The sequence below is a fragment of the Notolepis coatsorum genome (assembly GCF_963971535.1).
Source record: "Notolepis coatsorum genome assembly, chromosome: 1".
NCBI lineage: Eukaryota > Metazoa > Chordata > Actinopteri > Aulopiformes > Paralepididae > Notolepis > Notolepis coatsorum.
In genome coordinates, this window is record NC_140165.1 from 74,877,780 (window position 1) to 74,902,338 (window position 24,559).

Genomic DNA, 24,559 nt, shown 5'->3' on the forward strand with positions numbered 1-24,559 from the left:
TTTTTTAAGTGAAGTTAGAAAGAAAGCAAACGTTTGTGATGTTGCAGGAGAGGAAAGAGCTCTTCCACGTACAATAATGGCTCAAAACCTGGAATAGATTACCTAGATATATATTAGATGTGAGCATTGGAATTAGAATCTCTTTATTATAAAGTACATTTCTACATACCAGGGCCCTCATTTATCAATTTTTCTTAGAAAGTATTCTATTTTCATACGTAAGCACAGAATTTAGAATGTGTGCACGCACAAAAAAAACTGGATTTATCAACCGTGCATACACAGGTCCTACGCTCCTCCGTGTTGATAAATACCTCTTTGTTCTACAGTCAATGCTCGTGCATGATTATCCATATATGGTCATGAAAGTGATGAAACACCCCCCATGGGATGTGAAATAATGGACTGACCCGAGCGGAACTCTGAGAAACTTCACGGGAGATTGTTCACTGAGGCGCTGCCGAACCAAGAAGACACAACGCGTGTTATGGGATAAATAAAAGGCTGACTTGTAAACGGTGATGTCAGATATCAACGGCTCCCTAAGACCATTGCTGCAATTCTGCCTGGACAGCTCAAAATACTAATAAAGACCGTTCGTTGACCACTGTTTGGCGTTGGTGGTTTGATTGATTGATTGAAAAGGTTATTAACAGATTGCAGAATGGGTACAGTACAGTACAGCTCAATACACACAATTGTTAAGGGGATGCAGACCAGAGAAATACTTTAGTCTTGTTTACATCAGGGTCCCCCATTTTCAATTCATCATGTGTGTGTCATTCTGTAATATGAATGCCTTTATTAGTTGTGTTCGATTGGCTATAATATGATTTTTAGAGGCATCTATTTTGAATGAATGAATGAATGAAAACTTTATTAACAGATTGCAGAATGGGTACAATACAGTATGGCTCAATACACACAATTGTTAAGGGGATGCAGACCAGAGAAAGACTTTTGTCTTGTTTACATCAGGGTCCCCCCCATGTTGTTGTCGGTATTAGCCTAATACCGACAACAAAATAGATGCCTCTAAAAATCATATACTATTAGGTAGCCTATATGAATTACATAGCAGCCATAGCCTACATTATGCAACAGTAACTTGCGCATACCAGTGTATGCGACGGACCAGTGTATACCTTATATCATATCATATTCATATAATAGTTTACTCTATCAGTATACCAGCATGTAATACGTTCTGAGTGTGTATCTACCTCAACTCATTATTTTGCGCATAGATTGCAGAAATACGGGAACGTTTTGATTTATATTAAAAGGCTTTGACATTGTAAAACTAAATACGTGGAATTCTGTAAGCATAATACAAGTCATATCACCCACACGATATATGCTCTGTGTCCAGAGCATGTATGCTTTTCATTCATTTAAGACACATTATTGCAAGGGTTTTGTAATACGTATACACCCTGGTGTCATTGCAATGCGTTTTTTATTCTTTCTTATACAGTAGGAAGGGAGAAGAACACTATATTGTGGGTGTTCATATGACTTGTATTCTGCTTACAGCTTCGAAATTCCATTTGTTTCGTTTAACGTAAAGCCTTTTAAATATAATCAAAACGCTCCCTGTTTCTGCGGTCTGTGCGCAAAATAATAACGAGTTGAGCTACGCGGAGCGCAGTCAGTCAGTACACCCTGTATATATATATATAAACCATAACCACTACCATAACCACTATAATGAATTACGGTTCATACAGAACATGCCAGTGTTGAAACTAATGCACAGAAGCTTATTTCCTTGTTGTAATAATATATTCTACCAACGGGCGCCAGCTACGCATGGTCCGACCTGTGCTTAAATATACGCACAAAGTCAAGCACAAGTTCAAATTGATAAATCCCACACTTTGCTTAGAAATTATCGTACGCACGGGTTACGCACATATCTGTGCGTACGCCACGTTGATAAATGAGGGCCCAGAAATGTGAGCAACTACTTAGGAGCAGGGGGGGGGGGGGGGGGGGGGGGGGGGGGCTAGTGCCCAGGGACCAACTCCAGTCCTAGTGCCAGTATCTTGGTCAATGGTGCCGTGCCTGGCAGGATGGCATGCATGTCTCTCATGGTGTGGGGAGTAAACTTGAGTAACCCTGAAGGAACGCCACATTAACCCTTTCACTACCAAAGAGTTAACCCTTTCACTGCGAGAAATACAGAAGGTTAACCCTTTCACTGCTACATGACAAAGGGTTAACCCTTTCACAACCACACTACATCAGGTTAACCCTTTCACTACCACACTACAGACGGTCTGACAGTGGCAGTCGGGAGGTAGAGCAGTCGTCTGGTAATCCGGAGGTTCCCGGTTTGATTCCCGCGTGTCGAAGTGTCCTTGAGCAAGACACTTAACCGCCAATTGCTCCCGATGAGCAGGTCGGCACCTTGCATGGCAGACCTCTGCCGTCGGTGTGTGAATGTGTGAGTGAGCGGGCAAAAATGTGAGGAACAAATTGTGAAGCGCTTTGGATAAAAGCTGCTTTGGATAAAAGCTGCTTTGGAAATGCAGCCATTTACTGTACATTCTTCTTCACAACGTCTTCCATGTTACTTCTCCATCTGCCTACTTGGTTAAACCATGTGCGCTGGTGGAGAGAAGAGGAGATGGATGTGATACACGCGGGCCAGCTGTCTGTTAATCCAATATTGGAACGGATTAGCGGAAGCGCCCGTTGTGATATTCTTTGAGCCAAAACCCAGGACTTCATCCGCGGCTATTGTTGCAGGGTTGATGCGAGGAGAGGCTGTTTGCTCTGTGACTCCTCTAATGATGTAGAATCACTGAGGCCCCAAGCCATCAGCGAGGGAGGGAGTGAGAGAGGGAGTGAGAGAGGGAGGGAGGGAGGGAGGGAGGGAGGGAGGGAGGGACCAAACTGGACTAAACCAAATTATAAGAAAACTATCCGACACATTGGAAAGAATCAACCCAAAAGAGTACACAGTGGCAGAACACCTGAGCATTGTGACTGATCCTTGACTAGGTACAGACTCAGCGCCATAGGCAGACCAGGCTGCGTGTATCACTTCCGCAACGGATTTAGTCGGATTTCGGTTTCCGGGTTCGCCTGATTGGCCGCAACGGCCACGTGACACGCCGTGGCACGCCCCCGACGCGGCAGCGGCAGACTTCACTGCCGCTTTCCCACTTCAACGCCAGAGCAATATTGTCGCGCCATCTTCTGAGTGCAGACGCGCTGCTGTAATGCTCACTTTTCCCACTTCAATGACAGAGCTGCTGTTTAATAATATTGTCGCGTTGTGGAAAGCAGGATGAGAGAGCGTAGATTTCAGTGTGTATCATTTAATCATTTATCATTTAACATTTGAAAGGCATACATTGTTGTCATACAGAAGTACAGAATACTTTTATCCAAAATGCTTCTTACGGTTACTGTTAGAGACTGTGCTAGACAAGATAAGTATGAAATAAAATAGTATAGCATAAAATCTACGCTCTCTCATCCTGCTTTCCACAACGCGACAATATTATTAAACAGCAGCTCTGTCATTGAAGTGGGAAAAGTGAGCCGTATTGTATATTAGTACATTGCATAGTATATTGTATATTGTATGGTAACTCAGTTACTGTACTTCTATTCTGCATCGAACATTGTACATATGTCTATACTGAACAGCGTGACCTCAATTTTACTTCTATTTTACATGCTATACTATTTTATTTCATACTTATCTTGTCTAGCACAGTCTCTAACAGTAACAGTAAGAAGCATTTTGGATAAAAGTATTCTGTACTTCTGTATGACAACAATGTATGCCTTTCAAATGTTAAATGATAAATGATTAAATGATACACACTGAAATCTACGCTCTCTCATCCTGCTTTCCACAACGCGACAATATTATTAAACAGCAGCTCTGTCATTGAAGTGGGAAAAGTGAGCATTACAGCAGCGCGTCTGCACTCAGAAGATGGCGCGACAATATTGGTCTGGCGTTGAAGTGGGAAAGCGGCAGTGAAGTCTGCCGCTGCCACGGGGGCGTGCCGCGGCGTGTCACGTGGCCGTCGCAGCCAATCAGGCGAACCCGGAAACCGAAATCAGACTAAATCCGTTGCGGAAGTGATACACGCGACCAGGCTCCCAAGAGAAGACAGACTGTGCACCCACTGCACACAAGACGAGGTGGAAACCTCCAGTGGTGACCTGGAAGCAGGTCACACGGCCTCCTCAGTATCCATGAGTGGATCGGAAGGTCCACGGGACAGAAAAGCTCTGTTTGACTTTGTTTTGTTTGTTTTAACACTGGCTTTGCCAATGTAAACGTATGTTCCCCCCATGTCAATAAAGCCCCTTTGCATTGAATTGAGAGAGGTTGTGAGAGAGGGAGGCTGAGAGATGGAGAGGCTGAGAGAGAGAGAGAGAGAGAGAGAGAGAGAGAGAGAGAGAGAGAGAGAGAGAGAGAGAGAGAGAGAGAGAGAGAGAGAGAGAGAGAGAGAGAGAGAGAGAGTCTGAGAGAGAGGTTGAGAGAGAGACAGAGAGAGGTTGGGAGAGAGGAGAGGCTGAGAGAGAGGTTGAGAGAGGTTGAGAGAGACGGAGAGGTTGAGAGAAAGGTTGAGAGAGAGACAGAGAGGTTGAGAGAGAGACAGAGGTTGAGAGAAAGGTTGAGAAACAGAGAGGTTGAGAGAAAGGTTGAGAGAGAGACAGAGGTTGAGAGAAAGGTTGAGAGAGAGACAGAGAGGTTGAGAGAAAGGTTGAGAGACAGAGAGGTTGAGAGAGAGAGAGGGATTGATTGATTGATTGAAAATTGTATGAACAGATTGCAGAATGGGTACAATACAGTACAGGTACAATACTAGAGATGTTCCGATAAAAAAATGTGCTTCGGATTCCGATACCTAAGCTTTTGGGTATCGGCCGATACCGATACTGATCCGATACCAGTGCATACATAAAAATTTAAATAAAAAGTATATTATATAAATTATAAATAAAAAAAAAATAAAAAATTACAGCTACAGATACTGTTTTATATATACTGTTTTTTAGTAATAACTAGAAAGTAATGGTATTTATTCAACAACAGGTGATTGTATAGATTAGTATTAGTATCATTAATCAATGAGTATGGGGCTGCGGCACTACAGATATACCCTACTCCAATGATCCGCACGGACGTTAGACGTTGTTGCACTTGCTACCCAGTCTGTTAGCTACAGTAGTAGCAGATGCTCTGGGTAGTATTAATGTTTATGTTGTGATTTTCGATGCAAAATAAATATTCAACATTCTCTTTTGAGACTCCGCCTCAGACTCTTATCCTTTGGCACTTGGAACTTGCTGTACTTTGCTTGCAGGTCTACAGCCATTATTGCTGGATTATGAATAGCACCAACTTTAGCCAAGGTACCGGGGACAATGGAATTTAAGAAAGTGTATCTGCTGTTAAAATGACAAACAGCATCACACTTTAAAACACGTTCATTTTATAATACTGACTCTCCGCAGGAGATAAATGACGTCATGGGATCGGAGGCTACACTTTCGCCGTACTCGCCGATACCGATACCAGCATAAGGCTGGGAACTTTTTCACATCCCGATGAGAGATGAATGTGATATATTGTGGTTTGAGGACATTTCTGTGGCAACATTATCTGGTGTCAGCTGAATTTGACTGACCAATTATGTGGAATAAGTTTAATGAAGCCCCTCCCCCCCACCCCCCAGCGCTGAGGTGTGCCGCTGCGCCACCAGAGAAGAGACAGATAAACGAGAAAGAAATATATAAAATAATTGGTTTTATGATGAGTTCAGGACAACGCCCCACAGGGCTGTATACAGCTGGTGATGTCCAATTACAGAGGAGAAAACAATCAAATGATATTTGATTACAGCGGTGATAGCAACTCTTGCTAAGCCCAGACCACACATCCACACACATACATACACACACACACGGAACGTGCAATGTTACTCACTGTGCCTTGTATATATCGAAAGGTTATCCTATAACCTAGTTATATGAATACTGGCTGAGCGCCTCGCTCTTCGCCATTATGAGATCGCTTATCTCCTAGCACCTACTGTGCTCACGAACAAACAAATGCACTCGCATGCACGTGACCAGGCCACGCCCCCGCGTCCTACTATGACGCCGGACATGGTCACACTCTACCTTCCTCAGAAAAGGTTTCCAACACTGAAAACCCATCCAAGGGACCTCAGGGCGCTAAGAGCAAGACGCTCAGCCAGTATTCATATAACTAGGTTATAGGATAACCTTTCGTTATATTATCATACTGGCCAATCGCGTCTCGCTCTTCGCCATTATGAGATATGGGGCAGAGCAGACACGTGGCCCGACAAGTGTACCCCCTGAGGGCCCGTAAGCCCCAACCAGGGAGGAGGGGAGTCCCGTCCACCCGCCCGTCCTAACGAAGGGGGGGGGGAGGCAGTCAACTCCACCAAAGTGCGAAAAAAAGGGGAACCAGGCACCCCTGAAAACGCACAGCACAGGCGAGACCACGTGTGACACAGCACCCCGTGGCACACACCCACACACCCCTGCTAGCCCACCAAATGGTGGGACGCAGAAGAGGTCCCAGACCTCAGAACCGCCTGGGAGACAGAACCCCCAGTCACGTCCATGAGGTAAAACCTAACGAAGGGACCCGGGGAGGACCAGAAGGCCGCAGCACAGATGTCCTCCACCGAGGCCCCCCCTAACAGGGCAGCAGCCTGAGGGGGGACCTGTGCAGCAAAAGGCAACGCTCCCGCACAACCAATGTGACAGGTGCTGCTTGGACAGCGCCTCACCAGCGCAAGGGCCACCGTAACAAACAAACAGTTGAACGGAAGCCCTGAGAGCCCGAGTCCTGAGGTAAACCCCCAGTGCACGGACAGGACACGGCAGGTGAAGGCCCGCCTCCAACTCACTAGCGTGAGGAGGCGGACGAATGCCTGAACCACAATATCCCTGGAGCGAAAAGAGCTCTGGATATTCTTTGGCAAGAAGACTGGATTAGGCCTCAGAGTCGCACCGCTATCGGCCGAATAGACAGGCACTCAGGCCGCACCGAGAGAGCACACAGCTCACCCACGCGCTAAGCGGAGGTTATGGCCAAAAAGAACGCGGTCTTAAAGACAGCCGATCCAATGGCGCCCGCTCAAGAGGCTCAAACGGGGCCTCCGACAACCGGCCCAGGACCAGTTGGAGGTCCCACTCGGAGACAGAGAACGTTCCACAGGCTCGAGACGCCGAGCGCCAAGCAGGAATGTTCCACGAGAGGGTGGCTGAACAATGTACTGCCCCCACACTCGACCATACGCCACTCCCCAGCGTAAGCCGCGGTAGAGGATGGAGCGTGCGCGTACCGGATAGCGTTAACCACAGAATAGTCAAGACGCATCCCCACCAGATTCACACTGTCAGCAGTCAAGCCTAGAGGCTACCCCAGAACAGGAGGCAGAACAGAGTTCCGCGTGCCTGAGAAAGGGCCCGCGGTGACCACGGAACAGGCCACGGTGGGGCCACCAAGAGCTGAATCAGGGCCGGGGACCACACAGCTGAGCCCCGGCCCGGTGCGATCAGGACCAAGTCCTGCGCTCCCGACGTACCCGCCCCAACAGCTGAGCTATCAGGTGTAAGGGGGGGAATGCGTACAGAATCCCGGACGGCCACTGAATCGGTCCCAGACCTGTCCGACTATGTCTGGACGTAGTCACCACTCGTCAGGGTGAGGACTGCCCCGCGACATCACACCTGCACCCACGTTCTCCCTGCCGGGGATGTGGAGAGCCCACAGGCAGCGCAGATGGAGAACGCCCATAGCCAGAGCCCGACCGCCGCCCGGTGCAGACGGGGGGAGCGCACTCCTCCCTGTCTGACAATATACGACGCTGACGTTGTGTCGTCCGTCCTCACCAAAACATGCTTGCCCACCACCAGGTGGCCGAGCCGCTTGAGGACCAGAAGGACTGCCTTCAATTCCAACACATTGAATGTAGCGCAGACCGGGCAGCATGGTCTTGCCCCCTACTGCGACCTGCCCCCTACTGCGATCTCGTCGGCCAGAGCTGTCACCGCTGTTGACCCTGACAATAGGGTCTGTACCAAACCTGAAAACGGAGGGTAGGGTTGTGCAAACTGCAACACAAGTCCCCGCCTCAGCGTTCTCTCCATCCACCTCGACATATGGCACTGTTGTAGCCATATGTGACGATAATCCCAAGCGCACCCGCAGCCACTTGGCGCTGGTCCGCCAGGAACCGTAGATAGGCGGCCCGGTCCCACCCGCTGTGCGTTGCCAACCGCGCAAGCAGGGCATCTTGCGGAGCCGGGATATCGCACCCTGACACTACCAACGAGGCAATCACACCCAAGGGGGGACCCCGACAGAAAGGGCCGGTTTGATACGGGGGAAGCTGACATCACACTGGGTGACATAAGATCCCCCACTGAACACCTCCCCGGCATGGACTGCTGAGGATCTGTTCTGCAGCTGGACATGCAAGGCGTGTGGTCCCCACACTGCCCGATAGGGTGGGTTCCTACACACCGTAGCCCTGCAGTGATATTACTACCACCCAAATCACGCGTGCCTGACTGACCACTTTTCCGGCCGTGGGAGGCACTAACGTGATACCCGGCCTGGCGAGGGCGGGGCTGGGGGAACTCGCGCTGCAACCCCCTGAGCCTCGAGTTCCCCCGCTGACAACCTTCGTCGTTGACAGACACAACACCAGGCTCACCAAACACAGAACGTTTGGCGTGAGAGCCGCTTGACAGCACAGCATTCTCACGGACAGACCCAGGCCTAGCCAGCAACTGGGTGTCAGTCCCTGTCCCCATGAGAAGCGAAACGTGGGGCCGCTTGTGCTTCACTGAAGGCACATGGCCCGCAGCCAAAAGGAACAAATCAGAGCCTGTATCCCGCTGGTGTTGGGGGGGAAGTGACCGGAGAGCGAGCTAGACACAGCTAGACAGCGAAATTTTTTTAGGGCGTGCTCATCTAATGTAGCCGATCCCTGTCGGCCTTGTGATCACCTGTTGTCTTTGTGTCCTGGGTACCTCAGGCGGGGGAAACATGGCCGCTGGTCTGGGGCCTCGCCACAGCCGCTGGCGAGGCCGCGCCCTCACCTCTGGCTGCGCGGTGTGAGGCGGTATGGGGCCTGGGTCAAATACCGCCCGGGCTCCCGCGGAAAGACCAAAAATCCCTCTGTGGAGAGCGGAGCCCTGAGGACGGAAAAACCTTCTCTCCTCCTCAAGGGGAGACTGTTCCAACCAAAGATGTCTGTGAACAAGCGTCAACAGCATCCTAGCCCTCCCTGCGGTTATAGCTTGCGGCTAGGTCAAAAGCTGAATAACCTCAAAACATTGCGCAATGTTTTGACGTCGGCTGGCCCTAAGGCCCCACCACAGACACCATTTTTGACAGAAAAAACAGCAATTTGAACAATGTTGCCAGTCGCTGCTAATTCTATACCGCGGCAGTATAGGCTTTAACAGCCCACCAGCCACCTGACGGGCCGACTCGCCTCATGGCGTCGGCCGGGCGGAACACCGTTCCACCATGTCAGAGGCAAAGGACTGCTGCCACCTGCTTCACAAGCACGGAACACCAGTGGTGGCTGCAGACCAAAGTCTACTACTAGTGAAGCACTGCCTCACTAGTAGGCATGCAGCAACCTCCACTGTGGTGTGCACCCATGAAGGGGTAGATGAATAAATGTATGAAAACTCCACTAACACACTGAAATTGTTAAGGGGATGCAGACCAGAGAAAAACACCAGCACACAATTCATAGATTCACAAAAAGCACACCAGCCCTGAGCCTCAGCCCATCCACCGATGTAAATGGTAAACAAGCCCCCTGTTAAACCCCCAACATTAGATACCGATTGACCGTCAGCATGCATGGTTAAGAGGAGGGAAGACCTTTTAGTAAAGACATCCCTCGGCGGGGAACAAAGGAACGGCGTCCTAGCATTGTAGCATTAGCATTAGCCGCTCGCTCTAGGATAGCCGGGAAAACACCCAAAACAGAGTCATGATGACCATGTTTTCCCAAATATCCTGCCCCTCGCGCCAATACATAACTCGGCTGTCTCACGGGACAACGAGCAGTATCACTCATGCTAGTATCAATGCCTGTTAGCGCAGGCCCTACCTGTGCGCGACATAGCTCGACTGCTAACCGTCGCGCGATGTCCCTCGATCCGCTGTCACGAGATGAGGAAACCCCAGGACAGGCCCGATGCGCTGTTAGGATGTGCCACGAAGATTCCAGGGGCTGGTGAACCTCCGGCGAAAACCCAACATTGTGTAATTTCTCCCTGCGTTTCATAACAGCTAGTTCACGGAGTGCACTGCTATGTCCGTGTTGGAAACAAAAAAGAGGAAGGTAGAGTGTGACCATGTCCGGCGTCATATAGTAGGACGCGGGGGCGTGGCCTGGTCACGTGCATGCGAGTGCATTTGTTTGTTCGTGAGCACAGTAGGTGCTAGGAGATAAGAGATATCTCATAATGGCGAAGAGCGAGACGCGATTGGCCAGTATGATAATATAACTTATACCCTTTTAAAAAAATATATAAATTTGTACCTTATTTTTTAGCACTCTCTTGTATTTAAATTGTAAAAGAAAAAATGTGTTAAGTATTGTGTGATTTTGTGTGAAGGGCGGACTAGCAAAGTAAGATTTTCATTGTACGGCAAACTGTCCGTTTAACTGTGCACATGACAATAAACAATCTTGAATCTTGAACACGGGGGCAGCACGGTGGAACAGTGGTTAGCACTGCTGCCTCACAGCAAGAAGGTCCTGGGTTCGAACCCCAGCAGGTGGGCCTCTGTGTGGAGTTTGCATGTTCTTCCCGTGTTTGCGTGGGTTTCCTCTGGGTACTCCGGTTTCCTCCCACACCATAAAGACATGCATGTTAAGGCCTCTACATGCTACAGCAACTTCAAAGCAACTGCACCACAACATCGACAAAGCAACGGTGTTGTAGACACTCTGCCTTTATGCTTCTGCAACATCGACGCGCAAAGTTAGTTTAACTAAAGATAGTTTAGGTTCGTGTTAACGTTAGATAATGTACAAAATAAACGTATTTCCGGTGCTTTTAGACGTCGCTCTTTTATTTTGAAATCCCCCGACCGGAAGTATTATAGTGTCTGTTGCTAGCAGCTTAACTTCTGTCGCCCGTTTCTGTGCTTTTCGAGCTAACGTTACCGTAACGTCATAATTCCAATGGAGAGGAGAGAAAGACCTCGGCTCATGCAGCTCAAACTACCTGTTGGAATAAATTAATTGATTGATGTTTAACTTGTCCCTGTGTGTGTCCAGTCATTTCGACTAGCAAACGTTGTATTTAACGTTACCTCAGGATACCATTGTATTTAGTTGGTTAGCTATGTAGCTAATGTGGATAGCATTTTGTATAGCATCAATGCTAGCTGGCTGGCTACAGCTTTATTTACTAAATTATGGAGGCTTTTTAATCGTCAAGGTAAGAGAGGATTTGTCATGATCAACTGAAGGCGTATGTTATGGAACAATATGTGCTTGGGTTTTCAGAAAAAGGCCAGCTATGACGCTAATTATTTAGCTAATATTGATAGCATAGCTTGCTGGCTACAACAATGGCGGATGGTATTCCTCGCTGCGGGACCAATATTATTCTATGACAGCCCCGCCCCCATTCACTACCAACCAATCACTGCTACGCAATATCAACGCAACGGCTGTTTAGATTAGATTTGGGGGACATGTACGCAACGTCCTCGCAACACAGTCTACAAGACCCTCTAAAACAACCGCGTTGAAATCGCGCCGACGTTGTGTTGCAGTTGCTTTGAAGTTGCTGTAGCATGTAGAGGCCTTTAAGCAGAGACTACAGATGGAAACTAGCTCATTAGCAAATTCTGGCACATTTACATTGATGTGGAAACTGAAGATGTCACTCTGAAGTATGTCCCAGAGTAAAAAAAAAAATAGATAAACTAAACTTTAAACTTTGCAATGCGACCTCAGCCTGAACAGTCGACGTTCATGCGACTTTCACGTCACTCTTGATTGTAGGGCTGAGCCCAAAGGTTCGGACCTTCGTTTGTTACGTTGGCACTCAAATCTTAATTAATGGGTTCGAACCTCTTTTGAAAATGAATTTTTTGTTTTTTGTTTTTTATTTATTTTAGATTAAATATATATATATATCAGAATGTGATATATATCAGAATATCACAGTACTATATTGTGTTTACAATAATTTGAAAGTCAAGAATGAACACACAGACACAACACATCCAACGAGTCATATTATCAGGAAATTAATTATTTGCTATGCACGTTAGTCGTGCTATGCACGTTTAGCTTGCTAACGTTAAGATAGCAGGAGCCATCTGCCAACAAAGATGCTATTTCAACAAATGCATTCACAAAATGGATTACCATCCAAACGTTATTGAAGACTCCTGTGACCAGTAAGTAGATACTTTTTACTAACCATTTTTAACCGCAGCAATATGCACATAATGTTCTTTAGGCACATAGCTCACATTTATGCATATAACGTAGAATCTGAGCATAAATGTGAGCTATGTGCGGGCGGCTAGGTGGTGTAGTGGGCAAGGCACTCGCCACCAGTGTGGAGACGCTAGGATTCGCGTGTTCGAATCCAGCTCTCCACATTGTTTTTCAGTTTGGCTGGTCGTCCGCAGTAATACACATTGGCCGTATTACGGGGAGGGAAAACTGAAGGGTGGGGATCGAACGTTGTGAACAAGCGACTCCTACAAGTCGGTTGGTGCGCCTGCGCAGTAGAATCAGGAAGTGTCGGGGGCAGCGTGAGCCTCCCACGCGTTACTCCTCGACACTGAGAGATCGAGCTGCGCAGGTGAAAAGATGCGACTGCTGTTACCTCAAGTACCGGAGGGGACTTGTGCTATGTATGACTTAGTCCACATTGCAGCCGGCTTGTGGGAGGCAAGAAACAGCGTTCGTGACAGGGGAGGGTTGAATTGGATGATACGAAATTGGGATGGGAGAAAATATGGAAAAATGGGAGAAAAAGTGGATAAAAAAAAAAAATTGAGCTATGTGCCTAAAGTCAAGACTCGACAGTACTGAACCGGAAAAATTATTCATATGATTAAAAACGATGGTTTCGAAGGTCCGTTCGGAAAACCCTGCCGAAAGTTTGAATCCTAAAAACAGGCTTCGGAGACAGCTCTACTTGATTATCTGCAACGTCTTCTATTCCTTCATGGGATTGAGGAAGGCGAATGGATTCTTTTAAGGCTGAGACCACTTATCGATTTATCGATAACTGCGTGAAATCGATAAGTGTAGGATGTGTAAAAAAGATTTAATTTGTTTTTGTAATAATTTATACCATACTAAAATACTAGGTTGTGTGGCATATTTTTGTTAAAACATCCCCATTTCATGTAAATTCAGTTGAATTGCAACTCTGCACTGTAACATTCAACATGCAGTGCACTCCTCCATCACATCCAGAGACCAGACTGTAACATTCAATATGCAGTGCACTCCTCCATCACATCCAGAGACCAGACTGTAACATTCAACATGCAGTGCACTCCTCCATCACATCCAGAGACCAGACTGTAACATTCAACATGCAGTGCACTCCTCCATCACATCCAGAGACCACCGACTATAAAATGAGAAGGATCACTGTGGTCGTTTTGAATGGGGAAATCTGTAACACTAAAGATGGCGGCAACGACAAAGAATTGCTGCAAAATAAACATCAATTCGTTGTTTAAATAATAATAATAGTAATATTAAAAAAATACTAATAAAAATATCGATATTTATCGATAATTTTGGCCCGATTTATCGATTCTTCCAAATGGCCTATCGTCTCAGCCTTGGTGTTTACCTTATACGTATTTGACCCTTTCACACGCAAGGACGACTTCAAGCTGGAAACGGTAACAACAGATGAGGTACTCAATAAACTGAGCGCCCTCCAACCTAACAAGGCCACTGGCCATGACAACATCCCCTCCAAATTCCTCAGAGACTCAGCAGCCGCCATCACACCAATCATCACACACATAATAAACCTCTCCATAAAACAGGGACACGTCCCCAAGGACTTCAAAATTGCGAGGGTGACCCCTCTGCACAAAAAGGGCAGCAAATTAGACCCAGGCAACTACCGCCCTGTTTCTATTCTCACCTCCATCTCGAAAGTCATGGAAAAAATAGTCTACGAACAGGTCGAAAAGTACCTAGCGGAAAAAAATCTAATCTACGAATTCCAATCTGGCTTCAGAACATCCCACTCCACTGACACATGCCTTCTCTATTTGAATGACCACATCAAACAAGAGGTGGACGCAGGCAAATACTGCGGCATGGTCATGCTGGACCTACAAAAGGCCTTTGACACGGTCAATCACTCCATTCTGATTGACAAGCTAAAAGCAATTGGTTTTGATAGTCTATCAGTGAGCTGGATGCAATCCTACCTTGAGGGGAGGGAACAGATGGTGGAGGTAAACGGTACCCTATCCCCCCCCCTCACAGTGAGCTGTGGTGTTCCACAAGGAAGCATACTAGGACCGCTACTGTTCCTAATTTATGCAAATGACATGTCGTCAGCTTGTGACTGCAACTTGTTCCTGTTTGCGGACGACTCAGCCCTGCTGGTCTCTGACAAGAACAAGTTACAGGTTGAAAAAACCCTCAGCTCGGAACTAGGCAGAATCTGCATATGGCTCGCTGATAACAAACTATCATTACACATGGGCAAAACAGAGTCCATTCTCTTCGGTTCAAATAACAAACTCAGCAAGACCGACGGCTTCTCAGTTACAGTGGGTGACAATATTGTCACAAGGAAAGATGAAATTACCTACCTGGGGTCCATCCTAGAGGCTAATCTCTCCTGTGACAAAATGGCATCCAATGTAATAAAAAAAGTCAACCAACGAACTCGATTCTTGTACCGGATCTCCTCTCTGGTAAACAAGAACACCCTGAAGACTCTGGCAGGAGCACTCATTCAGGGGTACTACGACTATGCTTGCACCTCATGGTACCAAAGCACCTCAAAGGCGCTAAAAACAAAATTACAAACATCTCAAAACAAACTGGTCAGACTACTGCTTGACCTTACTCCTAGAACCCACCTCACCCCTGCCCACTTCGACAACCTAGGATGGCTTAGAGTAGACGACAGAGTACAACAACTTGCAATGGGCCTGGTCTACAAGATACACTACACGACCAAGGTACCCATGTACATGTCAAAATACTTCCCAAAGGTCAGTGAATACCACGATCACAACACCAGAGGGAGCTCCACAAATCATGTCAAACCCAGATTCGGCTCAAATAAGGGACTAAACACGTTTCGCAATTATGCCACATCAATGTGGAACGCCCTACCCAAAGCTGTAAAGGAATGTGGATCACTACCCACTTTCAAAACCTCTCTCAAGGGACACCTACGGGAGACTGCAATTCAACACTGGCCCCTGTAAATATCCTAACCCAATCATTCCAACCCCCTCCAATGTACAGTCATTTACCTAGTATGGTTTTGTCAATAGTTCAATGTACAATTGTGTTTGTTTGTACAGTGTCTCCTCCCCCCCCCCCCTCAATGTACAGTGTTACTTGTTTATACAGTATGCCCCCCGCCCCCCCCCCCCCCCCAACCACCTCCAATGTAAATTACCCAGTATGGTTGTCAATATCCCAATGTACCCAACCCCCCCCACCCAACCTCCAATGCACAGTTTCTACGTCAAATGTATATACTCCCTTTTCTTGACTCCTTCTGTATCACAAACAGTACTGTATTTGCAAATCTGGTATGTCATAAATGTATAGATGTAGCAGTACTGACTATCTGTATGTCATGTATGTCATATATGTCTATATGAATTGAAAATGGGGGACCCTGATGGAAACAAGACAAACGTCTTTCTCAGGTCTGCATCCCCTTAACAATTGTATGTATTGAGCCGTACTGTATTGTACCCATTCTGCAATCTGTTAAATAAAGTTTTCATTCATTCATTCATTCACACTGCCGCACTACCAAACGGTTAACCCTTTCACTGCGACAATACACAGAAGGTTAACCCTTTCACTGCCACCCTACAGAAGGTTAACCCTTCCCTATCACACTACCGACGGCTTCTGTAGTGTGGCAGTGAAAGGGTTAAGGGGAGGTACCATAATCGGTCTGTGTTTGAAAGCATAATTGAAAGTAGAAATGTCTCTTTCACCTCCTCCTCCTCCTCCTCGCCCACATTATCATCTGCCCATGAATTCGCCCTCCACTGCAACTATAAATTAAACCATAAACTGTGACTTCAGTGTCCTCCATGTTTACATCCATCTTCATTATTTTTTATTTTACCAGTTCACACTGGAATCTGATCTTGGCCACATTTCTTATTTTTTTTTATAATGTGAGCAGCCAAACTAAAACGTGAACTTGTGACACATCTGTTTCTGTGTCTGTATCTTTCGTCTCTGTTCGACTGTACACACACACGCTTTATTAATCTGTTATTTCTTTGTTTGTAAAGTTCTGCATAAATAAAGTACAAAATAGAACAAATCTGACCTGTATTAACAATAGCTCAGATTAATCACACCATAAAAGAGTAAAAAAGTAAAAGACCAAACACTATAAAAGAATATACAATATACACAACTAAAATGTACAAAATGCAAATATTTGGTAAAAGAGGTAGTGCAAATGTCAAAAGATATATAAATAAAAAATCCCCCTACTGAAACGGTGTGCTATAGTTAACAAGCCATCCTTCCTGCACAAGCCTAAACTCTGTTTAGCTTAATGTGCTTAATGTGAATAGATTCATACATTTTGTCATACATGTTATATCTCCATTTCGACCTATTTCTGAATTGCGAGACATTTGGGGGATTTTCTGACGAATCGTGAGCTCCTTAGCAACCCGACCGAGACCGTGCAGCGTCACGTGTGTTTAAAAATAATTATTATAATAATAAAAAATAATTAGGCAGTGAAAGATTGGGGCCAGCTTAGAAACAGACACATCATTGTCTAATACGTGATTGCTCTGTCCTGTGTGTGTGTGTGTGTGTGTGTGTGTGTGTGTGTGTGTGTGTGTGTGTGTGTGTGTGTGTGTGTGTGTGTGTGTGTGTGTGTGTGTGTGTGTGTGTGTGTGTGTGTGTGTGTGTGTGTGTGTGTGTGTGTGTGTGTGTGTGTGTGTGTGTGTGTGTGTGTGTGTGTGTGTGTGTGTGTGTGTGTGTGTGTGTGTGTGTGTGTGTGTGTGTGTGTGTGTGTGTGTGTGTGTGTGTGTGTGTGTGTGTGTGTGTGTGTGTGTGTGTGTGTGTGTGTGTGTGTGTGTGTGTGTGTGTGTGTGTGTGTGTGTGTGTGTGTGTGTGTGTGTGTGTGTGTGTGTGTGTGTGTGTGTGTGTGTGTGTGTGTGTGTGTGTGTGTGTGTGTGTGTGTGTGTGTGTGTGTGTGTGTGTGTGTGTGTGTGTGTGTGTGTGTGTGTGTGTGTGTGTGTGTGTGTGTGTGTGTGTGTGTGTGTGTGTGTGTGTGTGTGTGTGTGTGTGTGTGTGTGTGTGTGTGTGTGTGTGTGTGTGTGTGTGTGTGTGTGTGTGTGTGTGTGTGTGTGTGTGTGTGTGTGTGTGTGTGTGTGTGTGCAAAGCCCTGCACTCGCACACCATGGTGGAGGCAACCATGCAAGGTTGTCTCGACTCAAACTACGAGTTGCGACCCAAAGTGGGGTCGTGGGCAAGTAAAAATTTTTTTTTAAATGTATGTTCTGGCAACATATTTTGGCTAAATATGCCTTTTTTTATAAATGTGTATTGATAAGATAGTGCTGTAATAACATCTTCTAATAAATAAATATGCATGATAAAGTTCAACAACGTGTGCTTTTATTTTGATATGCCTTAATTCCACATTGAAATTACACGATAAGTGTGGGGTCCGCAAAGCACTACGCATTGCGGGCAACATTACCCACCCCTCACAGCGCTTTTTCACTCTCCTGCCCTCCGGGAGGAGAATGAGGAGCCTCCGAGCTGCAGGACCAGCAGACTGAGAGACCAGGAGCAGCAGACTGAGAGACCAGGACCAGCAGACTGAGAGACCAGGACCAGCAGACTGAGAGACCAGGAGCAGCAGACTGAGAGACCAGGACCAGCAGACTGAGAGACCAGGACCAGCAGACTGAGAGACAGCTTCATGCACCAGGCTGTCAGGAAGCTGAACTCTCTCCCAGCTCCCCCCCCCCCCCCCCTCTCTTACTCTGCAACCACAGAACCTGGACTCCTCTCTGACACACACACACCCAGCCCCCCCCCCCACTGACACACACACACACACACCCAGCTCACCCGCCCTCTCTCTTACCTGCCTCCACAGAATCTGGACTCCTCTCTTACTCTGCCCCCCACACTCTGGACTACCCCCCCCCCCCCCCCCACCCACTGACACACACACACACACACACTGTCACTTTACAAACTCACTGCCACTTTACTTTACTGTCATTATTTAGTTTATTTATTTAGTTTACATCATATTAGTTTACTGCCATATCCATCATCTCACTGCCATTATTGTATTTTACTGCCATTATGTATTATTCATACTTACTATGTACCAGCACCACTGCTGCTAAATGTTTTGCACTAAGTTCTCGTTTACCTCTATATTTACATTCACTTTTTTTTAGCTACCGTCATTGTATATAGTCCTGTATACTGTCCATAGTTACTTTATGTTTATAGTGTACTATATGTTACTTTATGGTTATATTAGATCTTGTTCTTTATATACACCGTGGGAAGGGGGAAACACAATTTAATGTCTCTGTATGTCTTGCACATTACGAGAGGTGACAGAAAAGCTGACTTTGATATTCACCCACAACACGCTGCCCGGGAGGAGCCGAGAGAGAGAGAGAGAGAGAGAGAGAGAGAGAGAGAGAGAACCCTTTTTTTACACAGGATTTTAGCCTGTACCTTCTGGCAGGGGGACTGCCAATGGAAATTAGCCTTTTGGCTAAAATTGGGTGCATTTACATTTGTAAAATGTTTTATTAATGTACACTGTCCCCCTTGAACAAATAAAGTAAACCTAAACCTAACCTAACCTAAACCGGCAACCTTCTGATTACAGGACGACCGCTCTACCTCCTGAGCCACTGTCGCCCCAGAGATCGATAAGAGAATCATTGAAGCTAGTTAGGGCTGTACCGAATGTAATTTTTTTACATTCGAAGCTTCGATTGAAGTATTCGAACAAAGCTTCGAATGTCTATAAAAAAGAAATTTACTTCAAAAGAAAACAATTTATTTTTTAACTAAATCCTCAATTTTAATAAAGTGATTAATCTGATTAAATTAGTCTTTTTCTTTTATTAAATCAACTTTCTTTAATGAATATAACTCATCAGTTTCGTCAACATAAATAATCCAATAAGGGCACGGTTGGTATGAAAGTGATGGTGACGTCTTATAGTATAATATTATAATATTAGTGTAGCCTAATCTTTAACTGCAACTGTGAAGAAAACCCCCATTGGTTTAAACAGATTGAATAGACAATTTTTTTTTTTTTTAAATAGATATTTTTTTTATAAAAAATTACAAATTCTAATGTTGATTTAGAATTCGAATGTCAACATTATGATCGAAGCTTCGACGCATTCGGTACAGCCCTAAAGCTAGTTTAGTCTCCTGTATTGGATGATGGTGATGTAATATGAAGACATGCTGCCACTAGCATCCTTAGGCCCTAAGATGCCGTCTACCACTCTGCTTTTAGACGCGTTGTTGCAGGTGATAATTACAGTGGCTATAATCGTATCCTCTACGGAAAACGCCATCTGGCCACCTCTCTCTTTCTCGGAGACGTGATGAAGGACAACATTTGCCGACATTTGGGGAAATTAGCTTACCGTCTTCTCCAGAGAGAGACAAGAAGATAGATACCAGTTTCCTCTCTGTGCGTTCAGTAGAAAGCTATCTGGCTGCACGTTAGCCTAGCTTAGCACAATGAATGGAAGCGGATATGGCCGGTTAGCCTTCAGGAGAGGTGTTAGTTGGACAATGCCTAGGCTAACCGGCACTGTCCGCTTCCATTCATTGTGCTAATTGTGCTAACATTTTCCTGCACCCCACAGGTGTCAGTACTACAGATTGGATATAGCAATACTGAACCCAACAGGTTGTCAGTACTACAGATTGGATATAGCAACACTGAACCCCACAGGTTGTCAGTACTACAGATTGGATATAGCAACACTGAACCCCACAGGTTGTCAGTACTACAGATTGGATATAGCAACACTGAACCCCACGGGTTGTCAGTACTACAGATTGGATATAGCAACACTGAACCCCATGGGTTGTCAGTACTACAGATTGGATATAGCAACACTAAACCCCACGGGTTGTCAGTACTACAGATTGGATATAGCAACACTGAACCCCATAGGTGTCAGTACTACAGATTGGATATAGCAACACTGAACCCAACAGGTGTCAGTACTACAGATTGGATATAGCAACACTGAACCCAACAGGTGTCAGTACTACAGATTGGATATAGCAACACTGAACCCAACAGGTGTCAGTACTACAGATTGGATATAGCAACACTGCACCCAACCGGTGTCAGTACTAGGGGTGGGACAATACATCGATCCAGATCGATATATCGATCTATTATCAATAATCAAATAGGATCGACGCAACGTAAAAAGATCGATTCATATTGCGATACTCTTATTTTGAAAATCCCCGCGAGTCATATCCGCCGGCGCCCAGTATTGTGAAACTCCGTGTAGAAATTACAGCAGTGTTTGCGTCTGCTGTAAAGCACTACAGAGCGTCTATTTTGCGAGCCGATAAAAGTCTGTGCAGTTTTTTCCCCGCAACGGGTCAAATGCATATAACAGGCGTTGCATCGTCGCCATTCCTTTATGCCAACGTCGCGTTAAATATCTAAATGAACGTCGCGTTGGCTGCTAAAAGCTAAGCAGCTAACCGTGAGAGAGAACAGGAGAGTGGAAAGGGGACTTGGAAGGAGGAGGGGTGGGGGCTGTGGGGGACTGTGTGTGTGTGTGTCTGTGTGTGTCTGTGTGTGTCTGTGTGTGTGGTAAAGCTCAATATATAAAAACAAAAGTGAACAGGAGGTCTATTTGTATTAAAAACAATAGATTGTTTTTCATTTAAATGTCTGGAAGAGCTCAAAAATAAATACATCAATTGATATTTCCGTAGCCTTTTTTTAGTTGATCTAAATGTGACTGATTGTGTTAAATGGGCACATAATATCGCCTCATATCGATCGCAGACACCTGAATTGAATCGTATCGTATCGTATCGTGGCAGACTTTGTGATATCGGCAAATATCGTATCGTTGTCCAAAGAATTGATATCGTATCGTATCGTGATGAAACTGATGATTCCCACCCCTAGTCAGTACTACAGATTGGATATAGCAACACTGAACCCAACAGGTGTCAGTACTACAGATTGGATATAGCAACACTGAACCCCACAGGTTGTCAGTACTACAGATTGGATATAGCAACACTGAACCCCACAGGTTGTCAGTACTACAGATTGGATATAGCAATGAACATTGTTACTCAGCTGATAGAGTTGTGCCCTTCCTGATGACTTGTCCTACAGAACTTGTAAGTCGCTTAGCGTCAGCTAAATGACTAAATGTAAATGTAAATAGCAACACTGCATGGATATTTCCCGCTTTCCTAAGTCTGGATTTCAAGATTCCAGACTCCAAGGGTAATGTTTTTGACAGCAGCTGGTAACAGCTGGTGGATGGATCTCCTACAGCTTCCACACTGCAGTGTTCACAAGAACCGCCCGACGATTGATGGTCGTTCTTGACGCAGTGGTTTGTACTTGTGCGTTCACCCGAGGCTCCGCTACACGAGACGTCGTAGCCCCGTGTTGTTGTGTAGCGGCGTCGCCTTCCATTAATTGCACGTTCCAAATTGGTCCTTTCAACTAGTTAAGCTCCGCTGCTCATTTCATTCATTAAAGCCCGGTCGGTAAAACCTGCCAGCTCCAACACCTCCTCCTCTGCTGTGAATGAATGGATGAGCATTACATTTATATAGCGCTTTTCTAGACACTCAAAGCGCTCCCCACAATGTAGGGTGGAAATTGCCTCCTTCACCACCACTGGTAGCACCAAACCTTGGGCTATGCAGGCTCAATGACTACTATACACTGGCACCCGGCAATGACTACCATACACTGGCACAAATCACACTACACAATGCCTAACATACACTGGCACCCGGCACAAATCACACTACACAATGCCTAACATACACTGGTACCAGGCACACATCACACTACACAATGACTACCATACACTGGCACGCGTGATTTTTTCCCCGGTAGCCTCTTAGCCCACCATCCCGTCACCCCTCCCCTTTCTCCTTCTCACTCCCACCTGGGCAGACCAAACCACACTCCTCCTAACTTACCCCTCCTTCACTTCCCCAACCCAATCAACCCCTTTGACCTGGGCCCGACCCCTTTGACCTGGGCCCGACCCCTTTGACCTGGGCACGACCCCTTTGACCTGGGCACAACCCCTTTGACCTGAGCCCGACCCCTTTGACCTGGGCATGACCCCTTTGACCTGGGCATGACCCCTTTGACCTGGGCACGACCCCTTTGACCTGGGCACAACCCCTTTGACCTGGGCACGACCCCTTTGACCTGGGCCCGACCCCTTTCACCTGAGCCCGACCCCTTTAACCTGGGCATGACCCCTTTGACCTGGGCACGACCCCTTTGACCTGGGCACGACCCCTTTCACCTGGGCACGACCCCTTTGACCTGAGCACGACCCCTTTGACCTGGGCACGACCCCTTTGACCTGGGCACGACCCCTTTGACCTGGGCACGACCCCTTTCCTCTCTACTATAAAGACTGGTTTTACTGGATTCTGGAGCTCTATGGGGGGTACTAGGCCTGTGTCTCTCCTGGAGGGTATGAAGAAAAATTATGGATTTACGGTCTTATAAAAGATAGTTACAGTGAAGAAACGTATGTTAAGTCATATGATACGGTCAGAGACATTACCACTAGCCCTAGAGACCGGCAGGTTTAATGCCACCTAGAGGGGGACAGACGTCATGACGTGCGCACAGACCCGAAGCAGAAAGAAATGTAATCCTGGTCAGATCAACGGGGCAGACTACAATATATTTGAATTTGTTAGCCACGCTAGCGATCTAAACAATCAATCCATGCCAAAACTAGATATGTAAAAGTTGAAAGACTCACACTCACAGCCATGGTGATTTGGCAAAATGACATCCAGCTGTTTTTGTTTTGAAACAACTTTTAGTCAGGGGAGTGCCATGGTTTCTCCATAGAGCCCCATTGTACTTCTTTTGGCGCAGCAGCTCGCGCAGGTCCGAGGTGACTCAGTTGGTGTTGCTGATTGTTTGTAAATAGCGAACAGGTCTATACAACGCGGTCAGTCTAGGTATTTTGTGGACGGACCAAAGTGAGAGCAGGTTTCTGCATTTTGTGCGGGACAGATCTCACACATCGAGGCCAGGTGTAAATGTATAATCAGGCTAATCCGTATGTAGACACAATCTGGTTATGAGATGCATGCTACTGAACTCCCGTCACAGAGTGGAATTATGACCCTATCTGACCCGCTCAAATGATTAAGCGCACACTTGAGGTCCCACGAGTTCAGTCTGAACTTGGTACGTCAGCCTTTTGTTTTGATGAACCAGCTTCCTGGGATGACCTTCAACTCACACTGAATATCAATACCTCACTATCATATGGACAATTTAAAAACAATCATGATTCATAAACCTCCCTACCTCCGTGTGTAAATGTTTTTTATAAAAGGGATAACATAAGGCGGCTGGGTGGCGCAGCGGACATTGCGCTCGTCACCAACGCAAGAGACACCGGGTTCGACTCCGGCTGTCGCCGTTGCCTCCGGCTTGGGCCGGCCGTCATACTGACTCAATGGCAGAGTTAGCGGGAGTGAAGTCGATGGGTGGTAATCTGGACGTTGTGGAAAGCGACTCCTACAGGTCGGTTGGGGGACGCCTGCACAGCGGAGACAGGAAATGGCGGGGGCAGCGTGAGCCTCCCACACGTTACTCCTCGCCACTGAGAGTCCGCGCTGGCAGGTGAAAAGATGTGACAGGCTGCCTCCTCGTGTACCGGAGGGGACATGTGATGCAAGGCTTCTATCCTCCCTACAAAGGGCCAGTGGGGGGCATATGCGAGCAACGTTCAAGACAGGGGAGGGGAGAATTGGCACGGCTAAATTGGGATGGGAGAAAAATAGAAAAAGAGGAGAAAAAGTGCGCAAAAAATAAATAAAAAGGGATAACATGAGGTTCAATGTCCTTTTCAAGAATAAATAACGGTTTCAATTAAGCAAAAGACTCAGTACAGTACAGTATCACAGTAATAATTCATTATATTTATATAGCGCTTTTCTAGACACTCAAAAGCGCTCCCCACGAGGTAGGGTGGAAA

The 24,559-nt window shown here is 46.4% G+C and overlaps 1 protein-coding gene across 1 annotated transcript in view; it reads right to left on the reverse strand.

Annotated features, from left to right (window-relative positions):
• tmem102 (transmembrane protein 102) overlaps nucleotides 1–24,559 on the reverse strand; it is a 131,921-nt gene that overhangs the window by 100,810 nt on the left and 6,552 nt on the right. The window lies entirely within an intron of this gene.